We start from the raw sequence: 23,020 nt of genomic DNA, 5'->3' as shown, positions 1-23,020 counted from the left end.
GGTATTGCTAGAATCTCAGGGAACTGAAGTTTCACCTAGCAATAGCATCTCTTTGCTGATCTATCTGCTTCTTGAGCAAAAGGCAAGAGTTGTTTGTTTGTTTGTTTGTTTGTTTTAAAAAAATAAGAGTAACAACCACAGTTGTAGATATATCAAAAACCTACTAGAATCTACCGAGCTTATAAACTGAGAGGGTTTCTTGGGAAGGAAAGGGCTCCATGACAATAGAAGGAACACCTTTTAACACCATCACAAACATCACACTTCATGAGCATCACTAGAGACCATCTTTCCTGAACTCTTACTCCTCTAATAGGCACAGACTGATGTGTAAAGAAGGAAAAGGAGACAAAAAAAAAAGCGAAGTGATTTCACCAGGAGAACCAACAGGCTACAGAGACTATAGGAAGTCAATAGTTAAGTCTGAAACTAGAAAATATGAGTACTATAATTACATTAATAATTGAAGCTTTATGACACAAATGGTACTCAAAACCGTTGAATTTACTCCACAGCCTCAAGATCTTATTATACTATATAATTTGTCCCACTTCTTCTAGGTCATTGCCCGTGTTCTGATTCCTCAAACACCTACCTGAGTGGTTAATTTCACTAAGGTGAAGAATCTCGGTAGATCCACCACTGACATACACCTCAAGTGAGTGGAGGCAAGTGTTTGCATCAGGACTTAAAGCTTTTGTCTTTAGGCACACTCTACTTTTGTATGTGAAACACCAACTACATGTTTGGTGCACTGCAAATACGGTGATGTCAGCAAGACAAAACTGGAAGGGTGGGGGAAGACAGGTATTAATCATATGCTGTGAAAAGGAAAATGCCGAATATTAAAATGAGTTTGCTTGCTGTCTGTAGGATGTCATTCCAAACAGAAATAATAAAGATGACCTACAACTACAGCTCCACCAAGATCTGTGCCCAGATTGTCCGCTTGAATATTATGCTGCGCCCACAGATCTACCAGAGCCAAATACCTCTTCATGTTTAAGAATCTTTCAATTAAACTTGAACCAATGCAAGGGATGAGTGAAAGGGTTGTGTACTACAGCTACAACATTGTACATCCTCAAAGCTGGAACTTAGCAGACCTGAAGTTTTAGATTAACGTTGAATGTTGTCAGTCAGAACAAAAGTTGGTAGGAAATTCTGGAACATAAAGAGAAATATGTTACCTTTACCACTCAGTTTACTTTAGCCTTTTTCTGTTTGCTGGCCATGTACCTTCCTTATTGTAACCTTTTTTTGTCCAACTCCACCCTCACTCAAATCTGTGTAAAGGCTATCGTTAAAAGCTCCAGCTCAGCAGAGTACATGGGTGCACGCATGGCTTTCACTACAAGTCATTCGTCTGATTTCTGTGAAGCTATTTAGGTACTTACACTCAAGTGTATTCTTAAAAACACTCTGAATTGACCCCTAAGTCAATTTTCTTTCTTCTTCTTACAACCAACATCATGGACATTTTTTACTCTTTCCTTTGGCTCCCTGTCTCTTATTGTATGCCCTTTAAACTCATCATCCCTGCCCATAGTGCTATAAATTTTCTGCATACTCACCAGCATTTCTCTTCTCATTTTCTTCCACTTCTGTCTGAACCCACTCTCTTGTCTAATGTTGTACATTTCCCTTGACTTGTTTCTCCTACTCTTGACCTTAAGTAACATCTGGGGTTTTTCTCTGACTTTAGAAACAGTGTCCCTGGCCTCTGCCTTCACTTAAGTAGACTTTGAGCCTCTTCTGACCATCATTATTATTTTCCACACTCCAGTTCTTCATAAAAAGGCAAGAAAAAGGAGGAACAACAGGATGCAGGAGTCTATCAGAAGAGCTGAGACTCTTCAGAAAATTAAATGATATTAACTCTATACTTACAACTAATTAGTGTACTCAAATCATCACTATTTTTCAGGATCTATTTAGAATTGCAGTTTGATAACACAGATCATGAGATAGCAAATAGCGGCCCACTTGATGAATAACAGCATCCATGCTCTCCACTGCTTGGCTCGAAGAACTGGAATCCCAAGCCTTCTCAGAATGGACCGCCAAACTACAGAAGCAAAATACATGCCATGAAGTGCAGCAAAATCAGGTGAAGAAGGAGACAATAGAACCTATTAAAGACAGAGTTATTTTCATTTCTGGCTACATGAAGACTCTTTAAGGATTGTCTGCACTGAAGACTGCAGTGCTGTGGAGCAACATGCCTCCTTGGTTTCTGGAAGACGTCTTGCCCCAGGAGGTCAAAGTTCCAAGTGGTCAATACAGTTGTGCTTCTCAGTTAGATTTTGTGTTGTACCTAAGCTGTTTGGTTTAAAGTTTGTAGCCACATAGAGCAGACATAGACCATGGAGGGACAAATACTTTTGATTTAGTGAAGGGAACAGTAACTGGGTACAATGATAGTAAATAAAATAAACAACTTTTCCCATTTTTGACATTCATGCATTGTGCAGAAAGAGCCCATTACAATAATTTCAAAACAACAAAAAAAAATTGAAGCAAAGAAGAGCTTCACCACACTTTTGTGATCGATTAGGCACGTAATTTGCTGGACTCCTGCATCTTCTATAAAAGAGATGCCTAAGAGGTACTCTTGCCTGTTCAGATGCCCATCTGTGCTTACCCAGGAGCACCCAGAGGGTTTCACAGAAGGACATTCCTGATGGCCAAGGCAGTCCTATTCACAAGCCGACTGCGTCCCTCAGTTGGTGCCTGCAAGCTTTTATGCCTAAGAATTTCTGATATTTTATTTAAAAAGATTCATAACATTAACTTTGCAGGAAATAACTTGCAGGAAAAATGACTTGCACTTCAGTCTAACTATGTTTGCTAATTTGTGTACTAGCTGCACAGGCAGCACAGTATGGAGCTTGAGGAAGGCTAATTTCTCTTGCCAAAAAAAGCGTGGAAGCTTAGTGACAGCCTTTCTAGCTCATACAAGGTTGTTCAGAAATGTCAGCCTAATCCTTTAAAAATATTTTACAACAATAAATTAAAAAAAAGGCTCTGAGCATTTTACTTCCAACAGGACAGAATAACATGTTATGTATAAACCATGTACTGAATTTGTCCATCTATTTTCCCTGCAAAACATTTGCTAATCATGCTGTTAAAGGGGATGAGCCTATTTTAGAATATTAAAATTTGATTTGGCAATGACAAATTTTAATATTAAAACACATATAATGACTCTTAGATTAAGCTTTTCTGATATACTTAATACCCAAGCTAAATAACTAATCCACAGGGAATGGGAGGTGGCCTCAGCAGCTGAGTAAGATTACAATTTTAGGGCATACTGTAGAGGACACAGGGAAATGCAATCTCATAGATTTCTTAATAATATTCACCATTGGTTAGTCAAAACCACCTGGCATATAAACCAGAAAAATAACATCCTGCATTCACATTGAAACCTTCTCATAAGCCCTAGATGTGCCTAGCACACAACTGCAACTGTGTAGTTTTATCCTTCAGACGATAACAAAAGTAGAAACTATAGTGTGAATTGTGTTTCATTCAATGGCTTGTTTAGGAAAACACAGGTACTGTTTAAATTTGATACATATTCTCGAGGGAAGAATTACTCTCCAAGAAGAAGTGGTCAATCATAGAACAAACGGAACATAATAATCATTAATCACAGGTGAAAATTCAGTGCATAATTCCTAAACCAAAAGGTCTGGGAAGGGTTCCTAAAAATTTTCTCCTATTTTTAAGGCAGCATGGTGGCAAAGCAGGAAAAATGGAAACAGAGCTACAGAAAGTCCTTTACCTCAAAGTAATATTACTGGACCTGTTACATTTTTATCCAGACCAGGAAAGACTGTAATGAACAATCTATCTGACATATAATATATAAAAAGCAATATGAATTTGATGAAGTGCTTAAATTAATATACAGCATATGCATACACCCATGTAGAAATTGTATCCATACACACACACTGTTATGTTCATCTGTATCCACACTTACATATTATAGGCATTCGTCAGTGCATATAATACAGCTGTGCATACACACGTTAGAGAGACACACACTCACTCTATTTCAGGGAGCAAACTCCTCTTGAAAACAACCTACCTGAGAGATGCTATTTTTCAAATACAATAGCGTAATGCCTCTGTTCTATACATATCAAACACAGAGGGAGAAACACAGCTGAAGTGTCAATTTTCTTCATTTTCTTTTACCCACCTCAACGAAATAGATTTTTTTTAGGTTGTGATTTGTTTAATAAATATTGAAAGTCCTCATCTTTCTTCAACCACATCTACTTGCAGGAAAACAAAGCTAATTTAATGATTTGCAGGCAGATTATTTAATGAACTGTTCAGTTATATTTTACAAGCATTTTTCAACAGTCTATTAAAAAAAATTTAAAAAGCGAGGCTGAAGATTTATATTTCAAGTTTTTTCAATGGATTTTTTTCACAGGCTACATTAAAAATTTCTCTCTTAGCTGACAATGATGTGGGTAATAAACAGCCCTTTATAGGAAAACATACTGAGGTTAAAAAAAAAAAAAATCAAACCCATTTTACCTCATTAAAATCTTCCTTCTAATGACTGCTCTCACTAGGACCAAAATATAAAATGCGACCTTAGAACACTTGAGAAGTTGCCTGCAACTTTCACTGTAAATTATCAAATGGTTCAAATGATGAAATGCTATGTTAGCTGTAATAGGATATTCCAGCTATGTAACAAGTTTTTCTTTTGAGCCAGCAAACAGGTTTCATTATCTACACCACAAGACTAAACACAGATCCTAAATTTTAAAGATGTTGTGAGGAGGTTATACGTTAGTTGAATGACTCACTTTCTAAAAACACTGATATGTCATTTATATTCTCCAGGAGCAGAAAAAGAGAATTTGTGTACAAACAGGTGTTTGCTTAGAAGAGCAGGTTTCTAGTATTTAGCATATTTATAGCTCAGCACATCTGTAATGCAAACTTCTATCTGCTTCCTTAGGCACCTATATGGGGAAAACAGATTAAAGCAGGCAGGAAATAACAGAACTGGTTCTTTAATGTAGCAGGATTGGGCCCATTGTATTGTTAGCTTGAAGGAGAAGAAACTTGATTTTTTTCATGTATTTGTTACTACAGATTTCAGCTTTGCAGAAAAGATGTTGTCTTTGAGGAATTTCTGTCATCGGTATTTTCCATATATTTTTTCATCAATGGGAATAGAAGTTCCTGGTTTGCCAAGGTAGAGTTGGATAGAGAATTAAATTCTGCATGCAAGCCTGTACCGGGAAGTATAGACATCAGACTGAGAGATTTCTGATCCCTAAAAAATTGTCAGTGTTCACTTGTTGACACAAAACCTGTGGAAGAAAATACATTAGAGAGATGATGCGTGTCCCAGCCAACAAGCTGCCTTGCACTGCAAGAACACACAGAAGATTGCACTGAGGAGCAGCATCATCCAGGGGAAACAACAGTGAATTAAATTGTGCCGCCTTGCAGGAGATGCCCTGTCAGGCACAGATTTTGAGCACCAGGTTTTGAAGTGCTGCTGCTCCTCAGCCAGCTCTGTGCTGCAGGTGATGTGCTTGTGGCGGTCCAGGTGGGATGCTGAGCTGGGTAGTGGCTGGCCAAGAACAAATAAACAAGCAAAAGCGAACCATTGGGCTCCTCGGTGCAAGTCCTCGCTTTATGTTTATTTTAATGAAATAAAATGGAAACTGTACTGCAGCATTTTTAATCCCTCAAAATTATCATCCTTCTTCGTCACTGCAATAGCACAATAGATAATTGATCTGCTGAACCAAAACAGCACAACCCCCAGCAGTATGTTTGCACTAATTCATGAAGGTTTTTTAAATGAGTTTGGGAAGCTATCTATATACCTACACAAAGGTCTTATTTTATTACTAACTGCAGTAATTTCGTACTGGAACCCTAATATTATAGTGCAATTCAGTTGAAACTGTTGAACTTGTGAACTGTTAACAATACAAATAACACAATAATAGCGAAGAATCCAAACACTTAGTAGCAGCAAACTAATAATCAGTAACACTTTTATGCCAAACAAACAACTGGGGAATTAACCATCCCTTCTTCCTCACAGCAAGACCACCGGTCTGTCAAGGTGTTTATCTTCCAAGGGAAGAAGCCAACTCGTACTCGAGCTCGAAACCGGGGTGGATTTCTTCTCTGGGCAAAGGTATGTTTTGTGGTGCCCCCAAATATTTCTTGCCCTCCTCCTGCTCCTGACAGGGCTGCTGTGCACAAAGGCTGTAGGTCGCCAGCCCCATCCCGGGCTGAGCAAACAAGCAGCATTTCCAGCACCTCTCCCCCACGAGAAGCTGATTTGTCTCGCAAGAAGCCAGGAGGTAAATAAATAGGTCCAGTGAGCCAGGCCTTGCCTGTATACACCTGTATCAACAAGGATGCAAGCACAATTATCTTACCTTAATGAACCTAATCTTTAATTTCACAGCTTGACCCTTGTGCTCAGCCTCTTAACAAAGGAGCCGAACTGTTTTAGTCCATATGACCACCCTTCCTCCAACAGCTGTGGAAACTTTAGCCACGACAAGGATTTTTGCCCCTTGTGAAACTGTCAAAAGCAATAAATATTTTTCTTTTTTTCCATCATTAGACCCTGCTAAGAAAGCCTGCCCATTGTCCACTGTAATTCCCAGCGCTCACGGGGCAGGAGCTTTATTGTCCCAAATGAATCCTGAAGTGTGAACAATGCGGGGGAAAGCGGCCACCCTTTTCGGGAGGGTGTAGCTGCGAGGAATGCGGCGCTTCCCCACGGACGGCTCCGCCAAAAGAGCACTTGTGTTTTTTAACACTGGCCTTTCAGGAGGATGCTCGAGTTAAGGCATTGTGGCCCACTGTAAATAGATGCACTCGCCAGAATGGGGCTTCGTCATCCCTAATTAGGGAAGTAACTCCAGAGAGACAGCATGTCACTTGCAAGACTGGGCTCATTGTTGGGTTTGTGCGCGTCCCCACAATGTGAGGTAATTGGAGTTGTACCTTTTAGAAAGCTGCTAATTTCACATAGGAAGTGCTAACAAGACCTTTGTGTGCCATGTTTTCCTTCGTCCTTTCTAAGGAAGTTACAGAGCTCGAGTACTGGGAATGGCTGGGCCAAGGCCTGCCGGAGGAGGCTGCGGTAATGAACCACTTCAGCCCCCCGCCAGAAAAAGGAGGCCTAATTTTCGGGCCTGAGAAGACGAGGCGGGACAAAAGGTTCTGTTTAAGCTTATTATACGGGACATTCTCAGTGCCTACACAGCTTTCCTCGAAATGACCCTCTCAAAATAAGTGCATCAAGTTTGAGCAAATAGAAACATGCAACTTTCGAGGCTGGGGGTTATAGTTTTCTTTACAAAGCCATTTATATAATGTAAGCTGCAATTAGCGCGGAACGGAGCAACAAGATCTAGCAAGGAAAGTTCCCCTGACAAAGGATAGAAATTAGGGGAATAAGTAACAGTTAAATATTGGCTTCAGATAACTGGCTGAAAAGACCTTTCAAATCAGCTATGGATGTAGAAAAATAAAATAATTTTTCTCCAGGTCTCTTTTGCCACAAAGTTTGGCTTTTAAATTGCCAACTGATTAATTCCACTAATTTTAAATTATCCAGATAGAATGGATCTTGGCTTAAAAAAAAAAGAAAAAGAAAGAAATAACTGAAAAGCCTCTCGGCTTTTAAGCCTGACAATATCATCAAAACGTCTGTAGGAATTATATATAAAAATTCAAACGGTAATGAAACAAATTACTACTTACAGTATGAAAAGTCTGCAAAAGCTTTTTATAGACTTGAAATGCAGAAGTTATACAAACTACTCAGCGAAAAGAATTAGAAAATGACCTTTGCAGATCAGGGGCAAAAATGAACAGTCTTCAGGGGAAAAAAAAATTCTCTGTTAACAATGGCTTTTAATGCCATTTTGCTTCCCTCATTTATCTAATAATCGTGGCAAGGTTAGGGTAAACAATGAACAGTATGTTTTCACATATTCCACCTTTAGTGTCCTCCATATGAATTTCTAAAACACTTAAGAGAATAGATACATAAACCTGTGACCTTCAAATGAGCTTTTTGCTACTTCTAACATTTTGAATAAAAAAGGTCAGAAAATTGAACCGCTTTTGCACAGTAATGAATTCCATTCTGTTGGGTAAACAAAGCTAAATTTTAAAACACGGACCTGACATCTCTATAGCTCAAGAAGCTTTTCTCTTCTTCGAGCTTATGGGGGGGGAAGGGTGAGGAATGTGAGCACTCCGCCAGCCACCCCCTAAATCACTGCAGCATCCGCCAAAGGGAGGAGGAGGAGACAAAAATATTTGGTTTTATTCAGTGCACCGCCATGATTTCCAAGGCCAGTGCGACACTAGTGTGCGATTTTTTAAGACTTTTTCCCCCCCCCACAACCACCATCCCCCCCCCCCCCCCGAGAATAATTGATCCTGTCCACACAAAAAGAAGCCAGTTCTACCCTCATCGAGCTAGCTCTTACTGCCGAGGGCCTCCAAAAGTTACTTCAATTTCCGCCGCGCTTTTGTCCACGAGTTGTCCTGGCTGAAAGGCCCCGTTAGGTATTGTTGCAAAAAAAGTCTGCGCCCACGTTTATTCCCCCCCCCCGCTCCAATTCATACTCTGCATTGTGGGGTTTTGCTATTCAGGGACTGATTGGACAACAGCCCAAAGAATGGCCCCAGTGATTAGGCTCTCAGCATGGGTCTGGATTGTGGGTATAAACCCAGAGCCGGGGCTGAATTCACCGCAGCTTTCTGCTTCCTCCTAGCGCCTCCCGTGCTTGATATTTTATGCATCCCTTGCTGCAGGTAACGCATTCCTTCATACCGGGAAATGGAATCTGTATAATTAGCCGGCACAGTAGTGTGCGAACCCTTGAAAGTCCAGGGGTTGTGCCCCAGGAAGCAATTGCGCTTTGGTATTGACAGGCGCTCACAGGTTTTCGGTCAGGGTGGGATAATACAACCCCCCGAGTATTGTCATGACAAGGTATTCATCCCACTTGACAAAGGCAACTTTTCTAGCATCCCCCCGGGGACACACAGGGGTGATGCTAGATGCAGATTTGTTTGTTTAGAAGCAGAGGTACGGCTTGCCCAGCCCACCGCAATTCCCAAACACGGGGCCTGACCCCATCCCCGGCCTCCTGCTCCACCGCACCGTGCTGCTTCCCCTTTCGCTTTATGTTTTAAAGTATGGCAGCTGCACAAGTTGTGAAGTGTACAGATGTCACTCTGCGTCTTACATGTCAGTAACTGGAATTAATTTACATTTATTTGCCTATTGTTTTATACCATTTTATGACAATGTGCCGCATAATATAATTTAAATCTTTAATGTACAACTAATTCTCTACCATTAATTTGTCAACATGATTACTGGATATGCCACCAGGAAAAGCTGGATGATTTGAAATATGTACAAGGCATTCCTGTAGTTGTAAAAGAGGTTTGTATCTGAAATGACAAAGGTTTACAGAACTTTTTTTGGTCTGTCTGTAATTTTTTGAAAACTACAATTTCAACGTGATTTCACAAACTGAATTATTCCAAATCTCAGTCTGAAATAAAATAAAATGTCTAATATATTAATTAGCCCAGGAGGAGAGTCCCAACAGTATTGTAAGAAGCAAAATGATAGTTTGATTCCTGAGAAACGCAGCCTTCATCATGACAAATCCTGGCTGATAGGTGTTTAAACTGCCTCCCTGCCAATAGTGTTTTGTTTGGGGCAGAGCAGCAATCTTTTTAGCTATGCGCTAGAATTGAAAACCACCTCGTAACAAGAGTGGACTGTGAATTTTTTTGACAGAAAATGGTGATTTGTTGAAACTGAAACTTGTCCTGGGAGCGTACAGCAGGAGCTACAGCAAGGAAGGTTTCTCAGGGTGGGATTGCTGATTAAAAAATGAAGAGGGAGAGAGGGCGAGAGTTTTTCTCTGCCTCCCGGCCCTCCCCCCAGCTGCCGGTAGGTAGGAGGTCAGGGCACTCTCCAGGGATGTGGGAGAGCCAGTTTCAATTAGCTCAGCAATGTGCCTGTGAGGGGGAATTCAGAGCACATCACCCTTTGCTTTCGGAAGGTCTGGCCCCCTTTTCTCCTGCAGCTCTGAGGCATTCCCCTGCTTGTTTACTGTTTCTCTTCCCATATTAAAAAAATGAATACCTACGTGCCTCCCTTAACCAAAAAACAAAACAAAACAAAAAACAAAGTAAACCAAAACCCATATTGAAGCGGAGGCCCTGATCTTGCAGCAGCCAGGTCTGGGCGATTGCCCTGTGTGACTGCCCAGGCAGAGCCGGGGCTGGGGAGGGCAGCCCAGCCTGCTGCCAAGTCCAGGAGACAGGTGCAAACAGCACCCCTAAAGCACTGCCAGGAGCTGGGCCCTGAGCTCCAACTCTGATTCCCCCAGCGCTCTCCTTGCAGTCTCTGGGGATATCTGCAGGCAGGACTGGATCCTTTATCACACTCCTGTAAGCTTGCTCATATGCTCATGTCTATACTGCACGGAGCAAGTGGCTCTTAAACGTGGGCCTTAAAGTGTCAGCTCCTCAGTACGATAACCGAGCTTCTCTTTTTGACACTATTTTGCAACTATTTCATTCGGGTGGGCTCCCTGCAGTCACCGAGTCTCTGAACAGACAAAAGCTTACGCTCACATCAATGCCGGTCCAGGACTGGGGTACAGACCCCAGATGAAAATGCTGGGGAAATGATGAAAAATCAAAGTGGATGGAAACGCAGCAATTAATTTCTGGGGAATAATTTGCTAGCAGAACATTTCATCTTCTCACACTGTTGTGGTTTTTTTTTTTTCTTTTTTTTAAAGCTCATCTCCCTGCCCCTCCTCTTCATTCCTTTCTTCTACCTTTTGGGGATATTGCAGGAGCTGTATGAGTCACCAGAACACTGGAAAAATCTAGCAATTTCTTCCATGAAAAAAAAAAATAAAATGAAGGCTTGATTAAAAATTAAAATAGGGAAAAAAAAGAAGATATTCTCTGAAAAAGAAGTGTTTAGACAAAGCCTGTCTGCTTCAATTTCCCAGCTACGTAAGCTCCCTTGCCCTGAGAGTGACAGTAGATTCCATAAATTAACTGAAAATCCCTCTTCTCAAGAGCCTAAGTTATCTCTTCTTTGCCTGCAGCTCTGATTTAGAATAGGCGCTCGTTTGTTTACTGTTTTAATTAATGCTCCTTTTCAGTGTGGAACAGGGAAAGGGAAATGAACTGACTTGATAAACAGGTGTAGCTGTTACGTGTTATATTTGGGATCATTCAGGACTTGCAACAGATTAATCAGGCTTGACTGGACGTGAACCTCCTAGCAGAAAAGGTAGATCAACTCTGCTGGGTGCCCAGTAGGTGAGTATTATTTTAACTGCTAGCCTGTGATAGGAAAGGCTTAGGAGGACAGTCATCAGTGGAGAATATCTCTCTGTTTTCGCCCAGGAAAGCAGTCTGATTCTTTCCCCCACTGCTTAACAGTTAAGGAGACCTTGACAATATAAACCACTTTTCATGCCCCCTTTGCTTCCCCTTCTAACCTCACTGCCTCATTTTCAAGGGGAAAGAAACAAATCATCCCATTATTTTTAAAACATTTAAGTGTCACATTGGGGAAAATGCTCTCCTAGGTTAACTATGAATGACTGAAGATTTTTTTTCTAAATGCAATATAAGTGTAATAACAGTTTAAGTGTCATGCTACATTGTATATTGCCTTTGTACCCCGTGTAATACCTAGCACAGACAGAACAAAAAATGATCCAAAATCAGTCTTTTCTCCAACGGAGTTTAAATTCTTAGCCTCAAAGGGGAAAAACAGTTTAGCTTAGGTTTCTTCATTATAAGGGAACAAGGAAATTAGGTGATTTAACCATATCACGGCAGCAAAGCAACATTCGGCTCACGAGTATCAAATCCCAAAAGAGACTGCATCTCCTGCTTTCCAAACAAAGCAACATCTAAAAATACATTCCTCCACGTTTTGTCTTAGCTTCTACAATTAATATGTGTACAGAAAGCAACGTCACATGAAAGATGAGTGAAAAGGGAGTATCTGTTTATAATATTATCCAGCTGACCTTGCCAGGCAGAGGCAACACGACAACAAACCAAGAAAATGCTTGAATTTTAACTGCATTATGTTAAACTACCTAGAGTTTATGACTGTCAAATGGGACCCTGCTTGCTAGTATCTCTTGCCAGCAGACTGGCTGAAGACCAGCTTTGGTGTCAGCTGGGAAGACAGACGCTTACCTGCCTTCTTGGAAAGAGATACTGTGAATGGAAGTGGTGTGTGTGCTCATTGCAGAGCAGAAGTATAGGGCTGGACCTGCCTTTCTTTATGCTGTGTCCTGTCAGAAGAACAGGTCTTGAAGTTGAACTGTTCAGAACACAACACAGACAATCATATATTATGCATAGGCTTCTGATTTGAACCTTCTTCCATCACAACTTTACCAGGCTCCTGATAGGGAAGGTGGGGGAGAAAAGGATGGATAGCTGTCCAGCTGAAATGTTCTTAGCATTTTACTCACCCCCAAATATTCCCAGACTTGCAAGGAGCTTTGATGTGTTTTAAAAATCTGAGATAAATGTCCTTTCTAAAGACAGTCCCTAATATCTTGCTACAGTCCTCAGCTTGAGCTCCATGATAGCAGCTGATAGCCTAGCAATACCTAGCACACCACTATAAATCTTTTATCTTATCTCATTCATGGAGGTCTAAACTCTCCCCTACCAGGAGAAAAACAGCTTGACAAGGTCTACAAGGAAAACATTTTGGAGTTACCTCTGCACTCTCATCTCAGGAGATTTGCAGCCTTGTGAAGGGGGAGCCTTTGGTCCTCCAAACAGCATGAAGCCTTGCAGTAGCATTTATTCACATGCCTGGTTAAGGAAGACTCTACCAGAGTCAGGCCTAAACATCTGCGGAGAAATCACACCCCGAAACACGGATCCTGGGGAACCAACTCTGAAAACTTGACTGGAAGATGCCTTGTTTCCCTAACAGAGGTACTGCACCTGATCGTCAGCACGTAGGTTTGGGACCAGCTGAATGCGCCTGGCAAAATTGATATTAGACTTGTGGAAACTCCAGAAAGACCCAGACCCCAAACCCAGGAGTAAGAAGCAGTCATAGTTATGAAGAAAAGACCAGTGCCAGCTGCAACCCCTCACCCTAGGTAGAAGTGTGTATGTTCTGGAACGGAAACATTTGCCTCCTGTTGGACACTCAGTGGGAAAACATCCATGGGCAAACTTGCCTGTGATCTGAATTGCTGCTGTTCTGGGCCTTTCTCTTCTCCTGAACATTCTTTGACAAAACACAGACTCATCCCATACAGGAGCATCCATCCCATGATTATAGACCAAGAAAGGACAACCATAATCCTGATCTTCAGTTTTAAGTCACAACTGACTTACACGTGAAACAAATGACTTATTAATGAAAAATAGGACTGTAAAAGTTAAGAGTTAAGAAAAGACATCACAGAAGCTTATTTCAACAACTTTTGTGGATCTTTTCAAAATGATAAAGAAAACTATATTTTACCAGTTACTTAAATTTGCAGTATGAGAAACAGCAGGTCCTTGAAGTTTGTGACAGAAAAGCAAGAGCTCCTAAGCCAACCTGCTCCAACACCTGGTATCTCTTGATCCCCGTTTTTGCACACAAACCAAAAATTTTTCTCTCAAGTCTTTCTTTTATCCCATGAAATAGCATAGGGAAGTGGTGAAAGAGGTTTATATGGCTTATTTTAAGAGGAAGTGGTAGCACATTTTTGGCCTTCACCCAGGCCAGCTGCGTTGGCCTCCTGAAAGTCCTCAGCTTCCCTGCTGAAATCCTCCTGGCCATCCACGGCGATGCAAGGTCCTCAACAGCATGTGACAGCAGGCACACGGGTTTCTCTTTTTGGGGGGATGTGCTCTGTTAAAATGTGTTTCGCTATAGAACAGGAACAACATGCAGGGCTGTGGAGTGTCACAGCTTTTGCTGGTATTTGAATGCTTCCGACCTTTTCACCGGGAATTTACTCCACTATTAGTGTTTATTGTGAACTTGTCTTCTGTGACTGAGGTTTGGAAATTCCCCAATACCTGCAGCGCAGAACAGCATCTGAAAACCGGAAGAAAAGGAGGAAGGCAGAGGGGTGGAGGGAAGTGTCAAGGGAGTTTTGCAAAGCAAATAGAGTATTAACCTTTTGTTTAAGATGCCATGAAGACTTTTTATCTGCTATGTGATACTTTGCTTGGAGGATCGGCGCATACGAAGAGCTTCCCTACGCACCACACCCGCCTTGATTACTTTACTTTCTCAGTGCAGATTTATTAAATTTTGAATTAACATGTGTTAAGGAGGTTGATTTTGTTTGCTCTGCCACATAACTTACTTTTCTAAACACTTAGTAATAGCAGCAGTTAATCTATTGACCAATGGCTTAAGCAGCAGGTGGCTTTAAGACCAATGGGCCAGTCCTGACAGGGCCCACAGAAATTCCTAAGGCCTCTTTGTTACCTGGGCTGGGATAGAGAAACTACTTGTTTGGAAAATGTTTCTCCTCCTACAAAACATCTTCAGTATTAAGGGTCTTTTGTTAGCAGAAGGCTGAAGAGGGGGATTATGAAGGATAGTCTGTCACACAAATTGTTTCTTCTTAGGCATATAATACAACCTGCATTAAAAGTTTACAAACTAATCTAATGAAATTATCATTCAAACGAAGCATGTCTCCGAACATTAAATTGACGCCTCAACCTGCCGTGCAATTTCCGCATTGGCAATCTCAAGACTGAAATGCCTCTGCTGTTGCTATTTTAGAATGAAACAAGGGGTTTCTTTTTTTCTAAAAAAACCTCAGCAGCATTCTGTTTGAAACAGGAACCTGGGTAATTTGCAAGGGCTCATTTTCTTAGGAAACCCAGGCACTAAAACATTAACAATTAAATTAGGTGCCGTGTATTAAGGAATCTGGAGTTACAGTTAACTCTATGTTATCTGGGTCTTTATACCCTCTCCCTGTTATGGTGTGCAAATTCACATCAGAAAAGGAAAGGTGTTGGGTTTTTTTTCATTTATTTGGCTTTATTTAGCTGAAATCAGCAGCAACTGCAGCAACTGAAACTTGCGGTTCTGTACGATTTGAGACAAAGCTGTACCGACTGAGCTGAGGGCAGTATTCAACTATGAACTTTCTTAAGGGAGGATTTTACAGTACAAGGTGGGGAGAGACACCACTCTCCAAAATGTGTCCATGCATGCACAGAAAGAACAGTGGCACTTTCATTTGCAGTGAAGAGATGGTGCTTAGTGAGTAAACGGAGCCTTTGGGATTGTATTTACTCTGTCTTCAGGCAAGCTTCCTGTGTTGCTCTGATCCAAGTTAGGAGAAAATGGACTTCATATGTGTGTGAGTGTGTATGTGTGTGTGCATATATACAGAAATATCTATATATGTATGTGTATATGAATGCACACACACATACATGTATGCTCTGACTCCCGCACTACAACTACAGTCCTGTATTCTCTGTGTCCTAAGTAACAATTGCAAATAGCTGCACTGCAGCAACACAAAAAAAACAGAAACAAGAGAAGTCAATTTACAAAGTATTCTGTAGCCTGATTTCCATTTGTTGGGGTTTCTTAATAATTTGAATTGCATGTCTATCTATATGATATGCACACGTCTATGTATGGATGCTATGTATGGATGCACATGAATGCACTTGTATGCAACTTATATTTCAGACTTTTATGTTTTAGGGACCCTGATCTCATTCGGGGTGAGATCCAGCAGCACCACTAGGTGCTACTGTAATACAACTAATTAATATTATTTTTACTACTAATAGTAACAGCAGTGTTTACTTTTAATGTGTTCTCAGTCTTGCCAATATATGTTTTTATATTCTTTAATTTTCTTGTTCTTTTGCAGCACGAATGCTTAGAGGTTTCCTAATTAACTGCTCAACAATGACGTGCTCTCATTTAGTTTTTCTCTCAAACTTATTTATTAGGCTTTGTTTATCAGTGGGAGAGTTTCCTACACTGAGACTGCCAGGATTTACTCTAAGCCTCTTAGTCTGGTGTTTCCATGGCCCTGGCTCTCTGTGTAGGAGAAGCTAAGAAAACCATACATACAGGTTTTGGCCCCCTTTATTTGCAGTAATCTAGAGCAGATTTTTTCTTTTCTTTTGGGGGGGGTGGGTGGAGAGAAAGGCAGCTGATTATTAAATATGCTGAGAAAAATGCCAGGGCTGTTTTGTTTGTTTGTTTGTTTGTTTTTTAATTTATTTTATTTGTTTGTTTGTTGTTGAGTTTTGTTGTTGTTGTTTCCTGAGACTGTGTAACTGGATTTCAACGTATTTTCAGGGCATTTCTCCGAACCAATGACTTCCCATGAGTAACAATAGGAACACCTTTGTCTGATTTCTCCCGTTAAGGCTTCCCCAGAGACCTACAGCCAAACCAAGCCAGAAAATGTAGGGAGGCATTAGTTTTGCAGCTGTCCCCCAGGGTCCTGGTGCCCCTCCAGTGCTCAGACCTCAGAGCTGTACAGGACAACCTCTTCTGTCCTGCACCTGCAAGGAAAGGGGTTGTTCCTGCCCCCCCTCCCCCCCACCTTGTTACAGCCATCAAGTGCTCAGTGTTCTCTTTTTTCTTTTTCAGATAATACTTTTTTTTTCTCCTTTTTCTCCTTTTCTTTCCCTCTTCTGACTGCCTTCTTTCCTCCCTTCCTCCCTTCTTTCTCTCTCTCTTTTCTTATTTTTCTAACAGGTGAGGTCTCCCTTTGCTAACTCACCACCTAATTAGAATGGTGAGAATTAGCTGCATTCACCCCCAGCTTTAGTCCTGGCAAGAGTGTTAGAGAATTGGCCCACTTTTCAAGGTGCCAAATTGGAGGCTGTATCCAGGTGTGGTCAGAGGCAAGGGGATTATTTTCCTCCCATGGGGTACAAACAAAGGCCTGCGCTAGGGATAGATGGGGTGGGGACAATGTTGCCTGCAGGAGGGCTAAACACTGCTCCTGACATCTGAGCCCTCACCACACCACAGTACCAGGCTGTGGCACTGGTTTTGCAGCCTGAGGAGCAGTATTGTAGGGATCATGGTGAAGAAGGGCTCTGTGTCCTACAGTAAGCACAAAAAGTGTTGTCACCCTCCAGTTATCAGCGAAGTACAGAGTCCAGATAAACAGAACATGCATTTGGGGAAGTATAAGTGATGTAGCCACCTGCTGCTGCAGGACACAGGACGCACGCTTGAACTCCTAAGCCCCCAAAAGATCCACAGAAAATCTTCTGCCCCCTCCTTCATAGATGCACTGACAGCACATAGTCATTGATTCTAATGCTTTCATTGCACGCTGCCACCACCAGCCTCATTCATCACTGGGGTCCTGATCCTTCCCTCACACCCACTGGTGTAAACCACCAACAGGGACCACGAGTGGGATGGTTCCGTCTCCTCTGGCAGACCAACCTAGGTTTTCTTATTTCAAACAACTGACAGGAGAAGGGCAGTTTGCAAGACTGTGCAGTGGCCAAGAGTGACCAACACCAACATGAACAGATTGTGACACCAGCGCAGTGGTGTTTGGTGCTGCAGAAGAAGACGTAACTGAGAGAAGACATAAGACAGCTTTAAGAACAGTCCTATCTAGGAGAACAATTGAGAAACTTGACAGTTCACATCCTCTTTCCTGTCTGAAGCAGCCTGCCATGAGAAACAAGGAGCAGTCCCACCAACCAAGACAGGTGACAGAGGGTTGTCAAGGGTTGCCCAGAACACAGGGTGCAAGAGCTGGTGACACTCTTGTGCCCATGGGGGCATGGCACAAAGGCCTGTTGGAGGGTCTTGGAGCCCACTGTGCAAACCTTTCTGGTTCATCAGGTGCCGAGCCTCAAGCCAGAAACCCCTCAGCTCTTCTCGCTGACTCAACAACATTGGGCAAATTATGCAAGAAACTTCTTGCTGTCCAATTAATATGGTTACTCATGTAATTCAGGAGGCCCTCTGAGAACTAGTTGGTTAGTGCTGATGCAGTAGTTTCCAGAAGAGTGCCCTGCATCCACATTTGGTACTGCAGTGAGCCTGAGACATGCACTTTTTTTCAGGCTAGGCCTTTCTTCAGTAGGGTGGAGAATCCTGAAGTTATGGCAAACCCCAAGGAGAGCATGGGTACTGTCTCAGTACTGCACAGGAGTTCATGTAAGAGGACACGTGAAGTAGGTGGTGACAGCAAACACTTCATTACTCAAGATCTTTCACATGGGGGCCTGGTGGGTTTGGGAAACAAAACCACAGCATGTTTGTGTGAGTTTTCCATACTCAACAACAGCATCACAAATCCTGTTGTGCTTCAAAGTCTTTAAGTTACCCAGCTACCTAAGTACCAGTGAACCACAGGAGAGTAAACCAAATCATGCTTCATCTGACAGAATAAAGCTTGCTAGTTACCCGAAAGGTCAGAAAGGGCAGGTCAGTGTGGATAACCTCACTTCTATTATCCTATCGAAAGGAGAAGACACAACTTTCCTCACTACCCTTGAAGAGCATAAGCATTGACTGAGGAGACAGCAAAGTGAGAGCCTTTGAGAATCTCTGTATGTTGCTGATTTTACTTCAGCAAAAAAATCCATCTCTTGTCCTTTGAGTAGAGCTCTAGCACAACATCCCGTAAACTGGTTTTGCCTGTGCACCACCATCCTGCATCCCTAGAAACCACTGTTTTTGTCTCCTGTTGATGCAGAGCATCAGAGCACACAGTCCTCAAGGAATGCAAGGGGCTAGGAAACAGAGGTGGATCAGACCACCTGAAATTCAAACTATCACAACTATGATCAGGAAGAGAAAGGAGGGGAAATGTAGCACCTAATACTTTCCTGTTCTGATCTTGCTTGGGCCCTGACAAGACCCTAGAAAACTGAATAGTGATATGATGCATGTCAGACCATGGCCTGGACTTGGGAGCTTCAGACCTTCCTAGATCCTTGAGAAAAAAAAAAGCAGCTGTTTTTTAATGTTAGAAGGTTAGAAACACCAAACATAATTTCATTGTTGCTGTTTTACTTTCCCTGATGCAATAAAACTAACTAGTGAAATTTCAGAAAGGACTGGTCTGTATGGAACACCCCGCTTGATTATCATACAGAGGACAGAGAGTATACACTGTCTTCACTGCCACACGTTTTACTGTTATTTCATTGGGGTGGGCTATATATGAAAGAGTAACAAACCGTCCCTTGTCCTTCCCTCCAGAGGCTCCAAATTTGGCTGTGCTTGGCAGTTCATCTTCGCAATGAAGCTCTACCACCTCTATAGTTCTTTAAAGGGAATCACAGCAAAGTGGTATACGAAGGTAAAGGTGTCAAGTGAGTTATATTAACAGAAAAAGAACTACACAGTAGGTCAAGGTTTGGGCAACAGCAGGGGTATTTTTATTAAGATAATGCTACTCACAGTGGTGGTGGCTTCCTTTGTAACACATAGATGCCCTGGGAGAACTGCCTCTATTCTCATGGAGTCAGGGCCATATAGGAAGGTCCCAAGGAGTCTAGATGAGATAGACACTGAAATTGCTTGTACAAATAAACTTTTACTATATAAGCAGCATGAATGGACTCCGGTATAATGCTTTCTAATGGTTCACATTTTCAGGTTGGTTTTAAGACAATTACCAGAGCAGCTTTCAAGAGCTAAATGGAGGTTTGTACAGTTGTGTTTTCCTTTAGGAAGGGTAATTACCTCTCACTGCACCGGTACAGGACAGAGGTTTCCAAGTTGCATCCCAGCTAAACTAGCAGAGAAAAATGACAGGAGAATCTGCAGGTGACTGGTTATGTCTGTGCTGCACACGAACCACAGCATCCTCAAACCCACCCTTGGAAGATGTATGTTCAAAACTCAGGCTAGAAACAACCTTCAGGGAATGCTAAGAGAGAAGGTGCAGCCTGATGGTGCTGCTTAGCACAGGTCTGTGGCACAGAAGAACTGGCACATCACCTTCCATATGTCCCATCTAAGCATGGAGCAACACAACCTGCTCACCACAGGTCCCAAAGCTACCCACCAGAAAGTCTGGATTTGTAAGCAGGCTACACTTAGGCTACTCCTCTCTGCAAAATAAAGGTCATATAGGCCAAGACTGGACATTTGCAACCAAACCAGAGGATTTTTACTGGCCATAATACAGATGGCCAGAGCCAGGGCAGGAAGCACAAATAGTTCAAGTGTATTATTTGACTTAGAATGTTGAGGTCAACATAGACACACACACATTGCACCTGAACTCGGAGCCAGCTTGCAGCTTAAAGCACTACAGATGTCCCTCACAGAAGCAGAAGTGTTTTGAACTATTACTGCTGGACTATCTGCCTTTGGAAGCCAGCTTTTAAAAGAAATGGGTTCAAACTGGAACACAAGAGGTTCCACTTAAATTTGAGAAGAAACTTCTTCTCAGTGAGGGTAACAGACCCTGGAACAGGCTGCCCAGGGAGGTTGTGAAGTCTCCTTCTCTGGAGACATTCAAACCCGCCTGGATGCCTTACTGTGTAACCCCATCTAGGTGTTCCTGCTTCGACAGGGGGATTGGACTGGATGACCTTTTGAGGTCCCTCTAATCCCTAACATTCTGTGATTCTGTGAAATCTGCAAAGATACCAACGGCTCTGCTTCAAGCAGAGCACCACATTGCTACATTGACATTTTAAAAATCTTTAAAGTGAAATTTCTTTCCTCATTTGAAAGAGCTTTTTCAACACTCACAGATTTCGGAATATTCTGATTTCTACAACTGAAATTATGCTCAGATCCAGCATTAGGTATTATTCTTCTTCCTATGCTATGAAAAGATAAGAAATCAGCAAAGGGGAATATTAACAATGATTTAGATGTGGAGTTTTTATGTGCATGAGGTTTTTTAAAAATTCCACCACCCCCCCGCCTCCTGTTCTGGTACACACAGATTCATTTTAAGCCATAACTGTCCTACAGCTCATAAAATGTGTATTACGTCACCTTTTAGATAGAAGTCAGCAGGAACAAAGCTACTGGAACGGATGAATAAACAAATTATTGTTGAGGCTACACACATTAGCCTCTAAATAGCAGTAGGAAAATGTGAAGTGCTTCTGAAACTCAACTGCCTGTTTGTACAATGACCTGAACTGCTTGCACAAGTGTTCATTTTGGCCTGACCTGTTTGGCACAGGTGGGAAGTGCTGTGCATCAGAGCATCAGGTAAAATGGATGGTGGCTCTGGGACACGGGGAATCCTATCCAGCAGCAAAAAGAGCATAGCTGTATGGCCACAAAATGCTACCTGCCTGCTGGCAAGAGTGGTTACCTAGGGAAAACACATTCCTAATCACCTCATTAGCATGAGATAGACTGCTCTGAAGGCAAAACCATACGTCACATACAATCAAACATTACCTTTATACTGTACTGCACTACGAGTAGGGGTTCCCCAACATACACTGTTGTGAGGTTTGCAGGTTACTGTGCCTGTCATTATTTGCCATGCGGAAGTTTCAAAATTGTACAGATTATGGTCACGCAGTAGAAGTTTTTAAGCCATTTAGTCTTACCTTTCCTCATCGCCACACCAGTCTCGATTTCAGACGTGTTGTCTCACGGATCTTCATGCCTGCTAGGACTGTGTGCCATCCCTCTTCTCTGATGAACCTACCTGGAACTGCCTTGCTCTCACTCCTAATTTTTGGGCACAAATAGGGCCTTCTGAATGCCATACCCCAATATAGTGTCTGCCATCCCTGTGCTGTTAAGCTGCCTGTGCTCAGCTCTTTGAGCCTCCAACCCTTGCTGCCCTGCTGTGGAGGACCAGGATGGGACGCTACCCACGCCTTGCAGTCATTATTGCTGCAATAGGGCCTTATAACAAAGAAAAGGGCAGGCCGAAAGTGATCTGAAATAGGCTGGGGTTCAGCGGTAGGCATCCTTTTCACTGATCATTGTTTGGCAGCAATTTCTACCTGGTGGCAATATTCCTGTGCTTTGCTCGCAGCTGAAAATAACTGCGAAAGTGCTTCGAAAGGGCTTCTTTTTAACCGAGCTGAACACCTTTCCAAGTGATTTTTGTCATGGTATCTCCCCCTTGAATGAGGAGAATTCAGTCTCTTCCCTCCCATTTATTTTCTCCACAGCCTATAAACCACTGGAAAACACGGTTCATTGTTTCTGTGCTCTGCCATGCCCTTTATTTCCATAATGGAGTCTTTTCCCATGCGTTTGCTAATATTTCTACCTCACTACATAAGCTGGCAGATGCCCAGAGTGTTGGTGCCTGGGACATGACTCCTTTTTGTTGCCCACGCAGTTGCGAGGCAGCACCTTGCCTGCAGGGTGGGCAGGTAAAAGCACAGATGTCCCTAATCCGGCACGAGCTGTTGGAGCCTTGTGACAAAAAAAGCACTTGTGCAAAAGCACCTGTCCTTCCTGCAGTAATCTGCTCCACTGCCGGTGTTCCCTATACTGGGAATGGAAGGTTAAATCGCCACTTGGCTTCCTGTTGTGTCATCTTTTTAACTGTTTGCATCAATTATTGGATATGCTTACACAGTACTAATGCCTTTGCTGCGATTCACATGGACCTTCGGAAATCAGCGCTGCAAAATGTTTTAAGTGTGACCCTCATCCCTAAAGCTTCTGGTAGCAAAGTCAATGCCTGCAGACCTGTTGAAGTATCAGTTTCAAAAAATAGCCAGAAAAATATTTCTGTAGATTTCTGTTGAGACAGCAAAGAGTTAATCTAGAGCCATTGCTGCTAAATGCACCCCCCCAAAAAGCAGCACAGCAGTAGAAATGGTAACACAGTATGAAGTTGTAGGAACAATCATCAGTGCTCTCTCCAAACAAATAAACAGGCTTTTACTCCTGTAGAAATATGACAAAGTTCTACATGTTTTCCTTAGTGCTCTTACCAATCCCTTGAAAATGAACAGCTTG

This window comes from Streptopelia decaocto, assembly GCF_964273445.1.
Source record: "Streptopelia decaocto genome assembly, chromosome: 3".
NCBI classification, from domain to species: domain Eukaryota; kingdom Metazoa; phylum Chordata; class Aves; order Columbiformes; family Columbidae; genus Streptopelia; species Streptopelia decaocto.
The sequence above is the reverse complement of the archived record's forward strand: the minus strand, read 5'-3'. Positions refer to the sequence as shown.